At 40.6% G+C, this 22,021-nt stretch overlaps 2 long non-coding RNA genes across 2 annotated transcripts; both read left to right on the top strand.

Annotated features, from left to right (window-relative positions):
- Nucleotides 1–11,719: 11,719 nt before the first annotated feature.
- LOC122140414 lies at nt 11,720–14,189 on the top strand. Its single transcript, XR_006157082.1, has 3 exons — nt 11,720–13,224; nt 13,360–13,527; nt 14,129–14,189. It is a non-coding gene; the product is annotated as an uncharacterized LOC122140414 (long non-coding RNA).
- LOC122140412 lies at nt 14,190–21,059 on the top strand. The gene is made up of 3 exons (XR_006157081.1): nt 14,190–14,303; nt 20,855–20,901; nt 20,984–21,059. It is a non-coding gene; the product is annotated as an uncharacterized LOC122140412 (long non-coding RNA).
- The last annotated feature ends 962 nt before the right edge of the window (nt 21,060–22,021 follow it).

The following is a 22,021-nucleotide window of genomic DNA, read 5'->3' as shown; positions in this document are numbered from 1 at the left end:
GATTCAGTAAGCTCTTTGTGTCTTGTGGTTGCTTGTTCTTCAGAGTTAAGTTTTTGTTTTTTTTTGTTTTAACTGGGGAGTCAGTGGAGTCATCTGATTCTATCCATTGCTGAAAAGATTTGTTTTTACCATATATGTTGAAATTAATGCTGAAGTCTTACACTTTAACACGCGGTGGTTAGTGTTTTCAGTCACAAGATGGCGCCAGACAGTCAACGAAAGCGGAGTGACTCGTCAAGCATATAAGTAGTACCGGTCAAGATAACTCGTAGTACCTGGATGAGCGGTGTGTTATTCAATTTGGCGGTTGTTATCTGGGAATAGCATACCTCGGAATGTCGCGACTGACCAATCAGGATCAAGTATTCCACAAAGCCTTGTAATAATCTGAATTAAAATTACAATTTACACTCAATAAGTTAATATTGTATACTGTTTTACAATGTACTACAATACTAAGGTGCAGATAATTGCCACTATTTGCAATAAGCAGTAAAATGTTAACATAGTGTAAATAGAATCTATAGCTGTCACGAGTCCGGACCTTGTGTTTTTATGTGTCAAGACCAGAGGGAGCGTTTTTCTATTTTTCAGGACTAGTTTGAGGCATCTCCCATTCTCATTTACCCCAAACTCTACACACCTGGTCATTCCCCATTGTCACCGACTATATATTCTCGTCTCACTCACCACTCTGCCTGGCTGAATTAATTGTTACTTGTGATCTGTATTTCTAGTTGTATGTGACGTGGTTTACCAGTCTTCGAGTTTGATCCTGTCTTGTTTTGCCTTGTTGGCCTTTTTGTTTCAGTTTATTAAAAGTGCTTCCCTGCATTTGGACCCAGACCCTGTTTATTCCACGGCGCTCTTTACCGTGCCGTGACAATAGCTATTTGCACTTAATGTAAATAGCATATCACTAAAAAATGCTGCTATTTACACTTCATACAAATAGCCGCTGCCATAAAATAATCTGAATGTCTTAAGATTTGAGGGGTTTTCAGTAGCACTTCAACAATGAAACATCAGCAGTGAAAAAAATAATCATCGTCAGATGTCATGATCAGTTAGCTGATTTGTCAGAGACGTCACGTTACAGCAGCAGAAACACAACAAGCTCTGAACAGATTCATGCTTTTCTCCTGCTGCTGAAGTCAAATGTTCACACAAGAGCATGAGTGAGCTCAGATACTGACGATGCTCATGAGGATCACTCTTCAGATCTTCTTCACTGCAGTCACTAAAGCATCACTTTATGGATTAAGAAGAAAAGGATCCACTGCAAACTGCTGCAGCTGCTGAGTCTGAAGCTACACATTCTCTTCAGTCTCATTGTGTGTTAAGATTTGTTTTTACTGCATTGTAACCACAATATTATGTCATTTGTTCTCTTATGTTTCCATATGCAGGACTGAAGTCAGTTTCTCATTATGGAGAACAGAGAGAGCAGTGAGAGATCTTCATCTCCTGATCCCAGCTGTGTGTCTCTGAAGAGTGACAGATCAATGCCTCTTCCTCCTAAATTCAGTGATGTTCCAGTGACCTCTGACCTCAGGTGAGATATTATCCAGTGTTAAGGTCAATTCATTCTGCACTGATAAACACTGACCAGAAAAATAAATGACATTACCATTTTAAAATTAATTTTGCTACCCATATACTTCCATAGCACAATGCTGTTCTCTAAACAATGTGCAACACAAAGTCTGTGAAAACGAATATAGTGATTAAATCTGTGTGTGATATGCTATTCATTGTGTGCAACCAAAAAAAAAGATTAAAATATAAACTTTACATAAAATACCATTACTTATTTCACACAGAATTTTAAATCTAAATTTAATTTCTAACAAGAAACATTTCAGTCAGAATTATTGTGCTCCCTTTTCTGCTGTGAGCTACGTGTTTGACATGCATGTGTTCACTAGCACTCCTTCATTAACGTCTGTGAAGTTTAATGGAGATTGTCATGTTATGCAAAAATGGAAATAATACACTTAAAATACTTATAATAAATGAAACAGCAGACAGAATAAAGGAAGAATGATTTCTTTGTGTTTGTCGCGATCTTCAGGAGGAAGAGATCTTCATCTCCTGATCCCAGCAATGGCAGGCGGCTCCAGAGAAGTTTCTGATGTGTCTGAGACTTCATCAGTGGCTGTGTTGATGTCCAAACTACTGATGATAAAAGAGAGCTGCTTCCCTCTGCCTCTCAATCTGGCCACCTCCAGACCAGCAGCAGCCAATCGATCCCCTCCAAATACAGGTCAAGCCGTCTGACAGAATACAGGGAATTCAAATGAGCCTTCAGAAGGAGGAATATTTCAGGAAGAGAATCAGTGACCAGCATCAAGCAGCAGATCATCTCACACATCAAAGAGCAAGGAGCCTCCCATCAGTGCGCACATCCCCGTCTTCGGCTTTATCTCATCCCGTGTGCTTTCAAAGCTCCTGTAAAGAAAGTCTTAGTGCAGAAATCCTTCAAACTCTGGCTGAAATGTTGCATCCACTTCCTGCTGATTCAGATCAACATGAAGGAACCCAGAAGTATGAAGAGAGAGAAGCCAGGGAAACTCCTGCAGTCCCAACATGAAGTGATTGTGAAGAACTTGCTTAAGTTAGCTTTCAACATCTGATGAAAGGGCAATGTGATTTCTATTCCTATGAGAGGACATGATTGAGACGTATATGAACCTCCTGACCATCAGTGTTTCTGGTATTTGCCTGCAACTCTTTAGGAGGAATCCTGTGATTCATCAGAGGAAAGTCCTACAGCTCATTCATCTGAGCGTTCAGGATTTTCTCGCTGCTTTTCCTATTTGTTTTACATTTATTAATTGAAAAAGTTGACACCCCACAGTGTTGGATGTTGTTCATAGTCCCTCCATATAGAAAAGTGCAATAGATTAAATCAATTGAAGAATGAAGAATGGAACGTCTGGAGCTGTTTCCTGGCGATTTCCTGCTGGGCGTTAGTGCTGGAGTTCTACTCGAGACATCTTACAGGATCTACTGACACACACAGAAGAAGAGCGCAGAGAGCATCAGGAGAACCACACAGTAAATTAAAGAGAAGACAAAGAAGGACATGGGACTCTCCCTGAAAGATCCAGCATCTGTTTTCCACCCCCCCCCCCCCCTCTCGTCTGCTGGAAGTGAACGATCAGACTCGGTCCAGAGAGATTCAGGAGTTTGGTGAAATCAGACAAACTCTCCGAGAAGAAACTCTCATCCTTGCTCCACTGCTCAACAATCTCCTACATTCTTTGCAGATGGTAGAAGAGCCACTGGATGAGCTGACACCTCAAGAAACTACAACACATCAGATGAAGGTACTAAGAAGAACTGATACCAGCTTGGATGAATCAACTGCGGAAAAGTCTCTGTAAGTTTGTTTTAATCGTGGAACTAAAGTATCATATTTGATCCATGAATCTCTGACCACTTTTAAAGTAAATATTACTGAATGAGAGATTTTTCTCCTAAATAAACAGGCCAGAATCTTAAAGGAGTAGTTTTTTTTCACTTTCAGGCTACATAAATATTAAATAATGATTTAAATGATTTGATATTATGTTTGCAGGCCACTTCGCGGCAATAATGGCTGTCTCTCCGCACGAGCCGCCATCTTCTTTCGGCTTTTGTTGTGTACTTCTAGCGCAGGAATACACCAGCAACATGCCCGTTGACACTGCCACACTAGTGGTTTTTTCATTTGTGTACTGCATCGTCAACCAGACAGTGACGCAAAAGTATAAATGAAAACTAATGCATATCCTCCAGCGCGAAAGGCTACTGGCGTGAGGTCCGATGCAGAAGTATAAATGCACAGGCTTACTGTGAATGGGAATATAAGAGTGATATAGGTCTAGTCTTTTCTCTGCATATTTTTTACTGTCAGCATTCTGACCACATTAATGGGCCAGAGCTTTTAGTTATCCGGCACTGTGCCGGATCTCCTGGCGTGCTAAGCGGTTTGACTGTGGAAAAAAAATAATGCTACATTTATATATAAACTAACATTACTAGCCATCAATGACTGTTTTGCTCTTATAAACACGAGATGCACATAATATATCCTATTGCAGAGTCACAGCCCTGATAAATGGAGAAGCGCAACAAAAAGCTGTGAGCCACAATGGTCAAAGATGTACAACTAGCGCATATTTACATAGAATAACTAATTTAAAAAAGCAGTGGAGTTTGTAAACAGCTCAGAGTAATCATATCTGCCTAAAACGATTGCCAGAACATATTTACCCCGGGATTTTTGAAAAGGTCCTGTTCACACATGATCTATTAGACTGGTAACTTACTCGGTAATTTACCAGTGAAGACTGTGTGTGTGAAAGAGGGCTAAACTCTTCCTCTGTATACGCTGTGAATTTCAATTGGTGTTCAAAAAAACGCTTCATCTGGAAAAAAACAGTGTGCATTATTTAATTTGTAAGGTAAATCATTACAAACCTTTGCCCAACACAAGAAAATACATCAAACTGTCTAAATATGCCATTGTATTGTACATCACGATTTCAAAATAAAAGTTTTCTCTGCATGTGGCCAAATATTATCAATTTAATGGATTTTAAACATAGGGTGTGTCTCAAACAGCTCCCTTGTTCAGTAGTAAGGGACTGACTGATCGCATGGAGGATAGTCGGGGCCATTTTAAGGGCTCTCTCAATCGCGAAATCCTTCCAGTGCACTGGAACATTCGCTCTCCCCTGAAAATCCCCACAATGCACCGCAATACTAATAATAATAATAACTTTTATTTTATATAGCGCTTTAAAAGTAGCATCTCAAAAAGCACGTTACACAAGATACACATAACAATGCAGGCAGTAAAAACTAATCAAACAAAAAATTAAATAAAATAAAATAGCAAGCCAGAGTATATACAAACAAAGTAATCACATGACTCACATAAAAGCTATCCTAAAATAGTATATTTTAAGGGACGATTTGAAAACACTAAGGGATAGATTTTAGCCGTGTTGTTTGGACAGTTAAAAGACCAGCTTCAGAAGAGCGTAGAGCTTGTGTAGGAGTGTAGGGGGTTAGAAACTCACACAAATATTTTGAGGGGCCAAATTATTCAAGCGGCCTTATAAGTGATGGCATGAGAATTTTAAAATCAATACGAAAACTAACAGGAAGCCAGTGGAATTTTTCCAGGACAGGTGTAATGTGCTCCCTTGCACAGGTCCTAGTCAGAATTCTAGCAGCTGAATTTTGTACCAACTGTAATTTATTTAGAGTAGCGCTTTAGAAACTCCAGCCAGCAGTGCATGACAATAATCAATGCGTGAAAAACAAAAGTGTTGATTAACTTTTCAGCCACAGAGAAAGTCAACATGGGATGTAATTTGGCAATGTTTCGGAGATGAAAAATGATGCTTTGACTGTGTTACGAACATAATGGTCGAATGTTAAATTGGCGTCAAATATCACCCCCAGAATTTTTAGTTTAGTTTTGGAATTGTAAAGCAGAGCCATCCACACTTAAGGTTATGGACTCTGCTTTACGCAACTGATGAGGTGAACCAATGAGCATCACTTCTGTCTTGTCACTGTTTAGACAAAGAAAAATTTCATACATCCATTTTTTAATCTCAGTAAAACATTGAGAAAGAAGAGACACAGGCATATTGACATCAGTTTGAATGTATATAGATCTGATTGTCATCGGCATAAAAGTGAAAGTTAAGACCAAGAGTTCTTAAAAGTTGGCCAAATGGAAAAATGTAAGTACTAAAAAGTAAAGGGCCCAAAACTGATCCCTGAGGAACACCACAGTGCACCACACCGACCTCAGATTTGCAATCACCCATCGCAAACAAACTGCTTGCGATCAGAGAGACTTAGGACGTTACGCAGAATCAGAAACTCCAAAGATAGTCTCTAACGGGTGATTAAAATGGAGTGATCTATAGTGTCCCAAAAGCTGGCCACTAAGATCAAGAAGAATCAGTATAGATAGACTGCCAGAATCAGAAGCCATTAACAAGTCATTAGTGACCTTAACTAACGTTGTTTCAGTGCTGTTGAGTTTACGGAATCCAGACTGAAGTGGCTCAAAAGATCATTAGAGGAAAGATGAGATTAAAGTTGAGAAGCCACTGTTTGTTCTAAAAATTTTGCCGAGGAATGGAAGATTGGAGATGGGACGAAAACTTATTCAGATTATTAAGAGTCCATGTTGTTAGTTTTTTGGTACAGGGGTGACAGCAGCAGTTTTAAGTGCTGCTGGCACAAACACCGGTGCACAGAGAGTTATTGATAATTCTCAAAACAACAGGAGACAGGGAATCAAAACATGATTTAAAAAGACAAGATGGTATCCGATCAACTCTGGAAGTTGAGGCTTTCAGTTTTAAAACCATATTACATAGAGACTGGGAGTCATGAATAGCAAAGTTTGAGAGAGAAATATCGAGAAAATGCAGAAATATTTAAGGAGGAGGCAGCAGAAGTAGAGGAGTGGAAACAATGTGGTTACTTATATTATTCAATTTTTTTGGGCTAAAAACATATTACAAGGTGAGTTGAAGCAGGAACATTAGAGAGGCTGTGATTTTTAAGCAGCTTATTGATTGAGTGAAACAGTTGGTTTAGGGTTTCCTCTGATTGCTGACAATTATCTGAGAAAAATAAACAGATCGAGCTGACACACAATTTCAGCCTTATATTCGAGTAAGCTGTCTTAAAATCTGAAAAATCAGTGGGCTCAATAGATCTCCACTTGCGATAATTGATGCGAGAGGTGGTAGTGTTCATGTCAGGTAATTCCATGTTAAAACTAGGGAGCATCAGCGCTCACTATGCTCCCTTACCGGAAATAACGTCACATTTCTGAAGCGTGAAACATAAATCACACGAGCCAACTCGATAAATATAATGACACGCGATAGAAGATTTGAAGAGACAAAGCGTTTTTTTTTTAGCATATTTCAACATCAATCCCTGTCTAGTAATGTGTGTTTAAGACATCTAATTGATATTTATAATTAATATTCTGCTGAAATGTTGTAAGAACTTGTAACAGAACGAATGTGTTTAAAGAGAATAAAAAATAAATCTAAAAAGAGATCGGTCCTGTCTGCTGTTTATTAATTCCAGAGATGTTGTCCGTTGACGTTGGTATGTAATGATGTCACTGGAATTCGAGTGATCACTGTCCCAACGTGCATTGAGTCAGGGAACTTTCCGGTGCCCGAATTCATGTACACGATATACTGATTCACAAGCTCGGGAGCTAGGGAGCTGATTGAGACACCCATAGTTTAATCACGCTGTAAAGTGAAACGTCACCAGGCCTTTGGCGCCCTCTGCAGGTATTTGTTTTAATACATTATGTACTTAAGTTGGTTATGTTCTTATTACGTATAGGCATATTACATTATGTATTTTTACGTTGTTGTTCAGTGGTTTTTTTTTTTTTTTGTTATTTTTTTTGAGTTATTTTTTGTTTAATTATTGTTAGTTTTACTATAGGTTGGTTTTCACTTAGGTCTGCTTTTTGTTACTAAAAAAAAAAAATCAGATTACTCAGTTGTCAAAATAATCAGTAGATTACTTGATTACCAAAATTATCATTAGTTACAGCCCTAGATTAGTTAAAGTATTTCTAAATACAACTGCATTGTTTTACTTTTTTGCAATTTAAAAAGACAAATATTTTTGTCTTACTTTTTGTAATTAAAATACATTTCAATTGAAATACTTTTTGTAGTTAAAATAGGTTTTGTTTTTTGTTTCATCTCATGAGCTAAGTGTATTATCACACCCCTAGTGTCAATAAGCAGTAATATAGCTCATCATTTTCCAAGTGTATGATACAGCTTTCATTCTTCAAGTCAACCATATATTCAAAAAGAAAATCAGTTTGAATAAAGAAAGCTTTACTGACGAGATGTGCATTAAATATTGTGCCGATATTTATCGCTTATCCCTATACATTTTTTTGATTCCAGTCAGACGGTTTGGGGATTGGGGCAGTTTAGTCACCATAAGCTTCATTGTTGGGCTGAACAATGAATTTGCTGGTGTTTTTTTCTCTTTGCATGTGTTTTCTACAGTTGGCAGCATGTTGCGCAATAAAACACTCTTTTCTTCCTTGGCTCTCAATGAAGGCAGTCGCATTTTTCTCTCCCTCTCCCTCCCCGTTACCTTCCCTGCTTTGCTTCTCTCGTCTCGTCTATTGTCTTATACTTTGAGAGAATCTCTCTGCACTGCTCTCCAAACTGAAGTCATGGATCTGATCAACTGGTCTCTCAACGCAATTGACACCATCTTCTCGACAGAAGTTTGGGTTCGGGGGAACCTGACTTTCTAAATGATCTTGAGCGTGATCTGTAATGTGAGACGGGCACCACCATGTTTTGTTCGCGCTGCAGTTCAGAGAGTCTTGTCAGTCGGATTTACAGCCGTGAATTCAATCAATTTCTCCCGAAAATACAAGTAATATAGTGGCAGGTGAACTGGGTGATGAAAAGAGTGAACTTTACAGTTACCTATTCGATGTGTATCTGATATGAATAAAACACGTCTGCAAATTAAATTTGAATGGATTGTTATTGTTGCTTCCATAGACATATGAGTGTATTTTTCAAACTCTAAATGTATGTTTTACTAGTACTTATGTGTATTTAAATGTCTGAAACCTAAAATATGCATTATGGTGGTTAAGAACACTGCATAGTTGTGATAATATGACAAGAGCAGTGCACGTCTGTCTCTGGCTCAGCACCCCAGCCAACGCGCGAAAACGCAGTTTGAATTTGACAGTTATGCGATGTCACCGACCGTTATAAATCCCACATGTGGGACCATACTCCCAGGGCAGGGAAATAAAAATCCCATATTTGGGACCGTACCGCTCAAAAGGTTAACTGCAATATGGATACCATCACGGAGAAGCTCACGGCTTTGCAAAGGCAAATGGATCAATTTGGAGACCAGAATGGACTAAGAGCTTAGTCGTGTAAATTGGAATGCGGCTGCTCGCCCCAAGACCAAACAACTCCAATCTTATCTTCTTTCGGCTCCCCTCTAACCAGCATTGGCCTCAGCCAAGGCCACTGTTGGAACAACAACTCCCCCGGAAGAGCATTGCAGCGAGACGCTCTTGCGTGCCTCCACCCACTCCACAGACACCTGCTGATTGTTGACTCTGTCTGGGACCTGATCAAGGTTGTCTCCATGGCAACTTGCTGTGTATCGCTATCACAATCCTGCGGACTGAAGCATCTAGATTTGATGCCAGGAGTACAACTCTCCAGGCCTAAAAAAAAGAACTTTTACATACATACACTCACACATACAGACATATATACAGATATGCATTCACCCCCCCACCCCTCATCCCTCACCTTCGCTGCTTGTGTACCCGCCAGTCTGACAAGCGGGTCTGCGACCAGGACTGGATGGCTGCTTGCCTGTGCTGGATTTACCTCGACCCCCCTTTGTCCCCGCCCCTGTTGCAAGTTGTGTGTTTATGCTGTATTGATTATGTGCTTTTGTTGCTGAGGTGTTTTTTCCTGGTTCTCACACTGTACTCCCAAAGGAGCATAGTCTGGGTGTTGTTTTTTTTTTCCTCCCTTCTCTAATGTGTTATGCTGTATTTCTTCTTCCCCTGTACTGCATTACGTTACCTTGTACCCACATGTGCAATGACAATAAAGTTGAATCTAATCTAATCTAACCTATAGCAAAATATTGTCTAATTATCGTTATTGATATAATCCAAGAAAATTATTGATATCATTTTTTTTTTGTCAATATCGCAATATCTAATTTGTTATTAAATTGATATAATAATTTATTGATAATAATTGTTTGAATTGATATATACTTTTGACTCATCCATTTTCTTAAAAACAAACAGATGATGAAAACTATTAGCAGCAAATTATTATATGATGCAATCAAACTTATAGCAAAATTTGGTAGGTTCTGTATGTTTGTTTCAGGTTTGGCATCATCTCTTCTCAAGTGTTCTGGAGCTTGTGTTAATCCTAATTACCATGGGATGTAAATCCTGTGGCAGAAACAGAGAAACAAATAGAGACATAATTAGCATAGCTGCTGTTCTAACCCAGTAAATTTAATTTATTTAACCCAGGCTAAAGAATAATAATGTGCATTTGATCAGCTATAACTGCAGTCCAAGATTATGAGATGCATTATTTGAATGCTTGGCCTAAGAGAGAGTCTTTAATCTAGATTTAAACAGAGAGAGTGTGTCTGAACCCTGAACATTATCAGGAAGGCTATTCCAGAATTATATTAACTAATTCACAATAACACTCCATAAACCTTGGATTTTCCATAAACATTCCCTCTTATCTCTTATTCATACAGACAGTTTAAACTGGCATCTCTCTGTACATGGCTTTATTGTTTTGTTATTTCTTAAATTCAGTAGCGTACCATGGGGTTTCAGTCAAGGCCTTCGGTAAGCAACTGCAACTACATACCCCTACACATCTCTGTAACAGCTAACACAGCCATATGCATATAATTCGCATATTATGCCGCACACAGGCTCTCAACGACAATGACAGCTGATCAACAATTTTAACAGTAGACTAGATGGGGGTGGGTTAAATTCAAAGTACCGTATTTTCTGGACTATTAGGGCTGTGCAAAAAAATTGAATGCGATTTTCATGCGCATCTCATCAGTAAAGACGCTTCTGTAATTAGTAGTATATCTCCAGCACGTGCGTTAAGATCAGGGTTGCCAGGTTTTCACAACAAATCCTGCCCAGTTGCTTCTCAAAACTAGTCCAAAAGTAGCCCAATCACGTTTCCAGGAGGTTCCCCGATAAAAATTGCATCCCAGGGGTAAAAATATAAGTTTTTTTGGGCAAGGTTGCCTTGGTAAAATCCGCATTTTAGGGGCTAAATATCACGTTATTGGTATTGGGGTCGCTTCAACCCACGGACATGGAAAAACAACCACAGACTTGGCAACGCTGGTTCAGGTGGAGCGTCATTTACTTCACAGAGCCATAGTCCACCGACAAGCTACACAAAATCGCTTTCAAAATCGACAAAGAATCGCCTGCGATTTTAAAATCAATTTTGTGTAGATTGTCAGTGAATTACGGCTCGGTGTAGTAAATGCCAACCAATTTTGCCAAGTCTGTGGTTGTTTTTCATGTTCGCGGGTTGAAGCAACCACAATACCAAAAACGTGATATTTAGCCCCTAAAATGTGAATATTACCAAGGGAACCCTGCCAAAAACGTGTTTTTTTATCGCCCGGAACGAAACACGATTGGACTAGTTTTGAGAAGCAATTGGGCAGGTTTTGTTTTGAAAACCTGGCAATCCTGATCTGAACGCACGTGCTGGAGATATACTACTAATCACAGGAGCGCCTTTACTGAGGAGATGTGCATGAAAATCGCATACGATATAAGTCACACTTTTTTTCATAGTTTGGCTGGTCCTGCAACTTATAGTCAGGTGCGACTTATTTATCAAAATTAATTTGACATGAACCAAGAGAAATGAACCAAAAGAAATTAACCAAGAGAAAACATTACCGTCTACAGCCGCGAGAGGGCGATGTGTGCTGCTCACTGCTCCTGTAGCATACCCCTGAAAACATTAAGAAATGAACCAAAAGAAATTAACCAAGAGAAAACATTACTGAGAAAGACTGAATGCAAACAAAATGCCCCCCAAAAGAAAATCCTATTCTGCAGATTACAAACGGTAAAATATGCAGCCGATCTGATAGGTTACAGGAGCACTGAGCAGCATAGAGCTCCCTCTCGCGGATGGTAATGTTTTCCCTTGGTTCTAAATAAATGCGACTTATAGTCCAGTGCGACTTATATATGATTTTTTCCTCGTCATGATGTATTTTTGGACTGATGCAACTTATACTTAGGTGCGACTTATAGTCCGAAAAATTCGGTAAATTTCCCTACATGGATCAGTAAAAGTAATCCACCAAATGACGGGTCACTATGAACATTCACGTCACTCTAAAATGACGACACACCCACAGCAGCAAAACTGTACAAATGCTGGACATCCACACACCACGCCACAGTATTATCAACCATCACATACACCTCCATAACAATGTGCATGAATCAATACTCGTCAAATAATAAAGCACTCACCTGTTACTTGTAAATAAAGTCTGTGCATCTGTCACTCCATGTCCCTTTACTCTTATTAAAAAAATAAACATGGCCAAATAACTTGTTGTGCTAGGTGCTAGCTGTTAGCCACTCATAGTTGCAACCTTTGAAATGGCACACAAAACCGTTGTTAGCGAATTCAGTTTAAGTAGTTTATCCTTCAGTTAATCCTCTTTTGTCTGCAAAAGAGCTCCTTGAAAAGGGAGATCGGCAACACGATCTGGTGTAGGTGTCGGCGACAGCGGCATGGAAATTCCCAACTAAACGCTGTGCGCAGTGTTGCCAAATTGGGCTACTTTAACAATGTTGCCGTGGGTTGTTTTCATGTCTGCTGGTTGAAGCGACCTCAGTGACATGATATTTAGCCCCTGGAATGTGAATTTTACCAGGGGAACCCTGCCAAAAATATGTATTTTACTCCTGGAATGCGATTTTAACGGGGGATACCCCGAAACACGATTGGGTGGGTTTTGTCGAGAAAACCTGGCAACCCTGGCTGGGGGAATCACTGGGCACGTAGCTGGTCCCAGAGGGCGTGCTGTTTATGGAACATCAAAATTTGATTGGCTGATGATTCTGTCATTAATGCTTGTTACAAATCAGATTTGACGTCTTTGACCTAAAGGGAAGCACTATCTGTAGTGCTGGTGTATTACAGTCTATGTGCTGGCCGCAGACTTTTTTTTTTTTTATGTAGGATATTCCAGTTCAACCTCAACAAAACAAATCATAGGCCATTCTGTGGACATTACACAAATGAAAAATGATACCTAAATAATAATAAAAACCTTTTTTACACAATTTTATTTTTATAGGGCAAGCAGAGAAGGCCCTGCTGGCCCTGACGGCCCACCACTGCTTAAATTTTATTTAATGTCTTCTAGATTTTCTGGCTGTGATCTCTCAGATCAGCATTGTGAAATTGTGTCTTCAGCTCTACAATCCTCAAACTCTGTCCTGAAAGAGCTGGATCTGAATAACAATGATCTACAGGACTCTGGTGTAAAGATTATCTCTGACGGACTGAAGAGTAAAAACTGTCAGCTGGAGATTCTGAGGTATTAAGAACATATAAGAGATAATTTACAGTCAGCTGCTCACCATGTTAATGTGTGTGTGTAGATGATCTGACTGTGTGTGTGTATGTGTGTAGATAATTTGTCTGTTGATGTGTGTGTTCTTTTCTCTTACAGTCTTGCTGTCTGTAATCTCAAGTGTTGTGAGAGTTTGTAGTCAGCTCTACAATCCTCAAACTCTGTCCTGAGAGAGCTGGATCTGAGTAACAATGACCTGCAGGACTCTGGTGTAAAGTTAATTTCTGATGGACTGAAGATGCCAAACTGTCAGCTACAGATACTGAGGTATTTATAACACATAAGAGATAATTTACAGTCAACAGATCACAATGTTGATGTGTGTCTGTAGTTGATCTGTGTGTCTGTAGATGATCTGTGTGTGTCTGTTGATGATTTAAATGTGTCTGTAGATGATCTGTGTGTCTGTAGATATCTATCTGTGTGTCTGTAGATTATCTGACTCTGTCTGTAGATTATGTGTCTGTAGATGATGTATGTCTGTAAATTATCTCTATGTGTGTCTGTAGATTTGACTGTGTGTCTGTAGATTATCTGACTGTGTGTGTCTGTAGATGATCTGTCTGTGTGTGTGAAGATGAGTGTGTCTGAGATGATATGTCTGTAGATGATCTGTGTGTCTGTAGATGATCTGTCTGTGTGTGTCTGTAGATGTGTGTCTGTAGATGATCTGTGTGTGTGTCTGTAGATTATCTGACTGTGTGTGTCTGTAGATGATCATCTGACTGTGTGTGTCTGTAGATGATCTGACTGTGTGTCTGTAGATCATCTGTCTGAAGATATCTATCTGTGTGTGTCTGTAAATGATGTGTGTCTGTAGATGATCTGACTGTGTGTCTGTAGATGATCTGACTGTGTGTGTCTGTAGGTTGTCTGGCTGTATCATCACAGAGGAAGGCTGTGGTTATTTGTCTTCAGCTCTGAGTTCAAAACTCCTCACACCTGAGAGAGCTGGATCTGAGCTACAATCACCCAGGACAATCAGGAGTCCAGCTGCTCAGGCACAAACTGGAGGATCCAAACTATAAACTGCAGATACTAAAGTATGTCAAACACTAATACTGATGTACTGAATGTGTGTGTGAATAATGCAGATCTACATTAAATGATGTTTTATTAGCAGAGTTTGGGAGGAGCTTATTCTGATAATCAACCAGTTTTGCACAGGTGGAGCTCGTTCTGATAATTAAATTATTAAATACGCTTTCGGATGCTCACATGCCAAGACGCTGATGACTTTGCTCACCTCTGCCAGAAAGACATCCATCTCACTCCCAAGCATCCTCTTTTGTCTTAGCCCCAGAATGAATGGTTGGTGTGGCCGAGACAATCGCAGATTAATGCAGACGTACAGTTTTCCCAGATAAAGAACAAATTTCTTTACGCTTTGTATGTCTCTTTTCAGCCAGCTAGCCCCTCCAAAATGGTCATTAGAGCCTGTAGATCCAAAAATATACATCCCTCAACACTTCCATCTTCTTCCAACTCAAGATCCGGCCCTTCTCAAAGTTCTGTATGCAGCAGTAGGCCATCAGCGAGCCTGGGCCATGCTCCAGATACCTTACCGCTGCAAAACCTCTTTCTTCTCCCTCCTCTGTTCAACCCTTCCTCCAGCTCTCTCTACACCTTTCCGTGGCCTGCAGCTCCCGTAATAGAAGCTGCCGTGAGGCTGCCAACACCAGCAGCACAAGCCTTTGCTCCTCCTCCATTTCCTTCTTCCACCTCTCTCTGCGTTCCTCCCCAACCACCAGGAGCCGATCCATGCATGATACTGCCTCCGCAAACAATCGCTGCCCCGGTTTCTCTCCCTCCTAATTCTGTTCTTCAGTCCAAATCTCAGTTTACTCTAAACGATGCATTTAGAGCCAGGGGTGTGAAAATTTTTTTGAATTTGAAGATCTGGATAAATTTAACATATTTTGTCTTTTGGGAAACATGTATGTTCTGTAGCTTCTGAAGGGCAGTTCTAAATGAAAAAAACATATGATAATAAATGTACATATAAAAATTTACACATCTTCCTTCGGTTCAGAAATTTACACCTCTGGCTCTTAATGCATCGATTTTCCATCAGTGAACATTTGTACCTTCTGTAATAGTTGTGTATGAGTCCCTCAGTTCAACAATTGTTGGAAAGGGTTCAAATAAACAAAAATGCTGAAAAACCAAAGAATTTGTGGAACCTGAAGCTTAACTGTTCAGGACAAACAAGGGACTCTTATCAAAAAAAAAAAAAAAAAACAGCTGTGGATCATCCAGGTAACAACCAAGCAGCAACCTCACGCTCTCTCTCGTGAAGCCCATACGGAAGTGACTTAAACTGTAATTCGTCAACTGGCCACTAGAGGATGGCTGCAAAAGGGAGTCAGTCCCATAGACTCCCCATGTTAAAATGCCCAACTTTACAGCAGAAAAAAAAATGTTTACAGCCTGGTTCAAAAAATTATTTTGGTCCATATAGCTAATTTTGCCCTTCATGAGAACTGTGAGGGGGTGAATTTTTTTTCAACTCATCCGTTTAGATTATATTAAGCCTTAAAGTTCTGCATAATTAAGGGCACAGCCACTTGAGTGACCAGCCTCCCAGCTTTTTTGCCCATTTTCGATTATCTGGGAGTGATGCACTGCCAAGATGGTGACGGCTGGCCCCTCCTACTTTCGGCTTCAAAAACGCTCTTCGGAAACCTATGGGTGATGCCACGGACAATACGTCTATGTTTTTATACAGTCTATGGTAACAACACAGTGTTAAGAATCAAGCATATGTAAACTTTTGAACGGGGCCATTTCTATCATTTTTCTCTTATAGATTATGTTGACTATAAAAGATGTTTAACTATATGTAAACATCTTTTATGTGAAATATCTTAACATATTGCTAAACATAAAACATAAAACCTGCGGTGGCGGGCTTTGTGTTTACATCAGTGACGCGTGGTGCCGCGATGCTGTTGTGGTCTGCAAACACTGCTCAACCCTGGTGGAGTTTATGATTATTAAGTGCCGGCCGTTCTATCTACCGAGGGAATATACAGCCATACTGCTTGTTGCTGTATACAAGTGCTGGTCATATAATTAGAATATCATCAAAAAGTTGATTTATTTCACTAATTCCATTCAAAAAGTGAAACTTGTGTATTATATTCATTCATTACACACAGACTGATATATTTAAAATGTTTATTTCTTTTCATTTTGATGATAACTGACAACTAAGGAAAATCCCAAATTCAGTATCTCAGAACATTAAAATATTACTTAAGACCAATACAAAGAAAGGATTTTTAGAAATCTTGGCCAACTGAAAAGTATGAACATGAAAAGTATGAGCATGTACAGCACTCAATACTTAGTTGGGGCTCCTTTTGCCTGAATTACTGCAGGCAATGCGGCGTGGCATGGAGTCGATCAGTCTGTGGCCACTGCTCAGGTGTTATGAGAGCCCAGGTTGCTCTGATAGTGGCCTTCAGCTCTTCTGCATTCTTGGGTCTGGCATATCGTATCTTCTTCTTCACAATACCCCACAGATTTTCTATGGGGTTAAGGTCAGGTGAGTTTGCTGGCCAATTTAGAACAGGGATACCATGGTCCTTAAACCATGTACTGGTAGGTTTGGCACTGTGTGCAGGTGCCAAGTCCTGTTGGAAAATGAAATCTGCATCTCCATAAAGTTGGTCAGCAGCAGGAAGCATGAAGTGCTCTAAAACTTCCTGGTATACGGCTGCGTTGACCTTGGACCTCAGAAAACACAGTGGACCAACACCAGCAGATGACATGGCACCCCAAACCATCACTGACTGTGGAAACTTTACACTGGACCTTAAGCAATGTGGATTGTGTGCCTTTCCTCTCTTCCTCCAGACTCTGGGACCCTGTTTTCCAAAGGAAATGCAAAATTTACTTTTTCATCAGAGAACATAACTTTGGACCACTCAGCAGCAGTCCAGTCCTTTTTGAAGCAAGACGCTTCTGACGCTGTCTGTTGTTCAAGAGGGACACAAGGAATGCGACAGCTGAAACCCATGTCTTGCATATGTCTGTGCGTGGTGGTTCTTGAAGCACTGACTCCAGCTGCAGTCCACTCTTTGTGAATCTCCCCCACATTTTTGAATGGGCTTTTGTTTCACAATCCTCTCCAGGGTGCGGTTATCCCTATTGCTTGTACACTTTTTTTCTACCACATCTTTTCCTTCCCTTCGCCTCTCTATTAGTGTGCTTGGACACAGAGCTCTGTGAACAGCCAGCCTCTTTTGCAATGACCTTTTGTGTCTTGCCCTCCTTGTGCAAGGTGTCAATGGTCGTCTTTTGGACAACTGTCAAGTCAGCAGTCTTCCCCATGATTGTGTAGCATACAGAACTAGACTGAGAGACCATTTAAAGGCCTTTGCAGGTGGTTTTGAGTTAATTAGCTGATTAGAGTGTGGCACCAGGTGTCTTTAATATTGAACCTTTTCTAAATATTCTAATTTTCTGAGATACTGAATTTGGGATTTTCCTTAGTTGTCAGTTATAATCGTCAAAATTAAAAGAAAAAAACATTTGAAATATATCAGTCTGTGTGTAATGAATGAATATAATATACAAGTTTCACTAAAACTTTTTGATGATATTCTAATTATATGACCAGCACCTGTACATTCCTCCGAACAAACAACAGCAACAGGAACGATGCACTAAATGAACTGTACCAGCACATCAGTGAGCAGCAGACAGCCCACCCTGATGCTTTTCTCATCATAGATGGGGATTTCAACCATGCAGACATAAAGAGTGTGTTTCCAAAAATACACCAACACATTAACTTTCCAACAAGAGGGAAAAACATTTTAGACTTTGTTTACACCCACACAGAGAGGAGCTTACAAAGCCCTCCCCCTCCCCCACCTCGGTGCCTCAGACCACATCACTGTCATGCTAATGCCTGCATACAGACCACTCGTTAAAGTTGCCAAACCAGTTCACATACAAATTTCAAGTGTGGCCGGAAGGGTCGTCAGACGCTCTTCAAGACTGTTTTGACACAACTGACTGGAATATGTTTAAGCAGGCTGCCACATGCAATAACACTACAGACCTCCAAGAGTACTCAGAGACTGTCACTGCCTACATCACCAAGTGTATTGATGATGTAACAGTCACAAAGACCATCACTGTCCAGGCCAATCAGAAGCCGTGGATGACAGGGGAGGTCTACAGACTCCTTAAGACGTGGAGCGCTGCCTTTAGAGCTGGAGATGAGGTGGGCCTGAGGACAGCTAGGACCAACCTGTCCCGTGGAATCAGACAGGCTAAGAGACAGTACTCCAGGAGGATAGCCCATCATTTCAGCGACAGCAGAGACACTCGGAGCCTGTGGCAGTGGATACAGACCATTATGGACTACAAGCCCCCAACGCGGACCTGTGACAGCAACATCTCCCTGCTGAATGCCTTCTTCGCTCGCTTTGAGGGAACAAAACAGCACCACTGCACAGAAGACTCCACCTTCTCCCGGTGACGAGGTGATGACACTGACCCCAGACAGCATGAGGAGATCCTTCAGCTGGATCAATGCACGCAAAGCTCCAGGTCCTGACAACATTCCTGGGCGTGTACTGAGAGACTTTGCAGTGGAACTCACTGATGTCTTCACAGACATTTTCAACATCTCACTTATTCAGGCTGTTGTTCCCACATGCTTCAAAGCTACCACCATCATTCCAGTCCTGAAGAAGCCATCTCCATCCTGCTTCAATGACAACCGTCCGTTTGCACTTACTCCCATCCTCATGAAGTGCTTTGAACGGCTAGTCATGCACCATATCAAGTCTTCAATGGCTGTGCGAAGTTGCTGGATATTAGCAGGAACTGGAACACGCTGTTTATATACGCCGATCCAGAGCATCCCAAACATGCTCAATGGGTGACACGTCCGGTGAGTATGCTGGCCATGCAAGAACTGGGAGGTTTTCAGCTTCCAGGAAATGTGGTGATGGTCATGGATGATTGGCACAACAATGGGGCCTCAGGATCTCGCCACGGTATCTATGTGCATTTAAAATGCCATCAATAAAATGCATCTGTGTTCGTTGTCCATAACATACGCCTGCCCATACCATAACCCCAAAGCCACCATGGGCCATCGATGTCGAACGTTGACGTCAGCAAACCGCTCACCCACACGACGCCATACACACTGTCTGCCATCTGCCCTGTAACAGTGAAAACCGGGATTCATCTTTGAAGAGAATACCTCTCCAAAGTGCCAGATGCCATCGAATGTGAGCATTTGCCCCTTAAGTTGGTTACGACGATGAACTGCAGTCAGGTCGAGACCCAGATGAGGATGACGAGTATGCAGATGAGCTTCCCCTGAGACGGTTTCTGACAGTTTGTGCAGAAATTCTTTGGTTATGCGATTGTTGCAGCAGTTGTCCGGGTGGCTGGTCTCAGACGATCTTGGAGGTGAAGATGTTGGATGTGGAGGTCCTGGGCTGGTGTGGTTACATGTGTGTCTGCGGTTGTGAGGCCGATTGGATGTACTGCCAAATTCTCTGAAACACCTTTGGAGATGGCATATGGAAGAGAAATGAACATTCAATTCACGAGCAACAGCTCTGGTGGACATTTCTGCAGTCAGCTTGCCAATTGCACGCTCCCTCAAAACTTGTGGCATCTGTGGCATTGTGCTGTGTGATAAAACTACACATTTTAGAGTGGCCTTTTATTGTGGCCAACCTGAGGCACACCTGTGAGGTGGATGGATTATCTCGGCAAAGGAGAATTCAAGTTTATTTATATAGTGCTTTTTATGATACAAATCATTGCAAAGCAACTTTACAGAAAATTAAGTTTCTACAATATTTAGTAGTAGCTTATCAGTGATGACGGTGCATATGGCAGAAATGTTAGGAAAAATCAATTTAACACGTAAATAAACAGAAGATTAAAATTATTAACAGCAATTACGCAAACAAAACTTATAGCAAAATGTGGAAGTTCTGTATGTTGTTTCTGGGTTAGCATCATCTGAGGTCATCTCTGAGGGGGAGGGCTTGTTCATCTCTTCTCAGGTGTTCTGGCAAATCCAGACTGGAGCTTAGCATAGCTGCTGTTCCAGCCAAGTAAAATTAATTAGTTTAAACCAAGCTAAAGAATAATAATTCGCATTTGATCAGATATAACTGCAGTCCAAAATTATGGGATGCATTATTTGAATGCTTGGCCAAAGAGATGTGTTTTTAATCTAGATTTAAACATAGAAAGTGTGTCTGAACCCCGAACATTATCAGGAAGACTATTCCAGAGTTGGGGAGCCCAAATGCGAAAAAGCTCTACCCTCCTGAGAAGTGCTCACTAACACCGATTTAGACAGATTTGTGGACGATATTTGAGAGAAATAGGCCTTTTGTGTACATAGAAAAACCTTAGCTCTTTGAGTTCAGCTCATTAAAAATAGGGGCAAAAACTGTTCATGTCCCGGCGTGTGATATGGGGAGTTCTCTGGCTGTATTCTGAGCTCGGACCCTCCCCTCTGAGAGCATACCAAATATACATACTATTTACTGATTATATGTGAGTGAACTTATGAACGTGTTTTTTGTGTGTTAGATAGCGTGGATCACGGAGAAGAGCTCAGGATGAGAGCAGGACCACGAAAGTGTAGGTCTACAAAACACACACACACACACACCACAGCTGTAGTGATTGTTGTTGTTATTAATGTGTCTGTTCTTGTGTTCAGATGCCTGTTTTCTCACACTGGATCCAAACAAACACAGCATATACTAAACTCAGTCTGTCTGAGGAGAACAGAAAGGTTGACACATGTGGAGAGAAAACAGTCGTATCCTGATCATCCAGACAGATTTGATGTGTGTTCTCAGGTGTTGTGTAGAGAGAGTGTGTGTGGTCGCTGTTACTGGGAGATTGAGTGGAGTGGAGGTGTGTGTATAGCAGTGTCATATAAGAATATCAGCAGGAAGGGATCGAGTAATGAGTCTGTGTTTGGATCTAATGATCAGTCCTGGAGTTTGTTCTGCTCTCCTGACATTTACTCATTCGTACACACAATAACAAACACACTGATTCTCCCTGTTGAAGCCCACCAGCAGTAGAATAGGAGTGTTTTTGGGATCCACAGTGCAGGAACTCTGTCCTTTCTGTCTACAGCGTCTCTGACACAATGAGCCTCATCTACACAGTCCAGACCACATTCACTCAGCCGCTCTATCCTGGGTTTTGGGTTTATTATTATGGATCATCAGCGAAATTGTGCTGATGAATGAGAAGAGACTGACGAGAGATTGCCAGCTTCATAATCATATATGGCTGAATCTCAAAATCTTCAGTGACAGTGAGATGTTATAGAGTCTCTTCATGACATTACTACTGCAGCTGAACTTCTGTCACAGAAATAACAGTCAGAAAAATGTCATAAATCCTCATATAGACCGTAAGATCAGTGTTTTTTTATTTATTTATTATTATTATTATTATTATTATTTATAAAGGGACCATGCACAATTTTAACATAAAATTTCCATTTCATGTATTGTACCAGATTTAGCCAAGGGCTATTTTTTCATCCCGTAGTCCCCCCGCCAGGTCAACACTAACAAAACATTACACAAAAAGTACCTATGTGTTCACATACAATACATACACACATACTGTCAGGGCCATAGATAAATAATAAATAAAACAGTCAATCAATTTAATTACCACAATCTCAATGATTACATAATTGGTTCAATGTTAAAAAAGATTTTAACTTCAATTT

The sequence above is a fragment of the Cyprinus carpio genome, chromosome A4 (genome assembly GCF_018340385.1).
Source record: "Cyprinus carpio isolate SPL01 chromosome A4, ASM1834038v1, whole genome shotgun sequence".
In the NCBI taxonomy this organism is placed as follows: Eukaryota; Metazoa; Chordata; class Actinopteri; order Cypriniformes; family Cyprinidae; genus Cyprinus; species Cyprinus carpio.
Note: the sequence above shows the minus strand (reverse complement) of the source record. Positions and strands in the feature narration are given on the sequence as shown.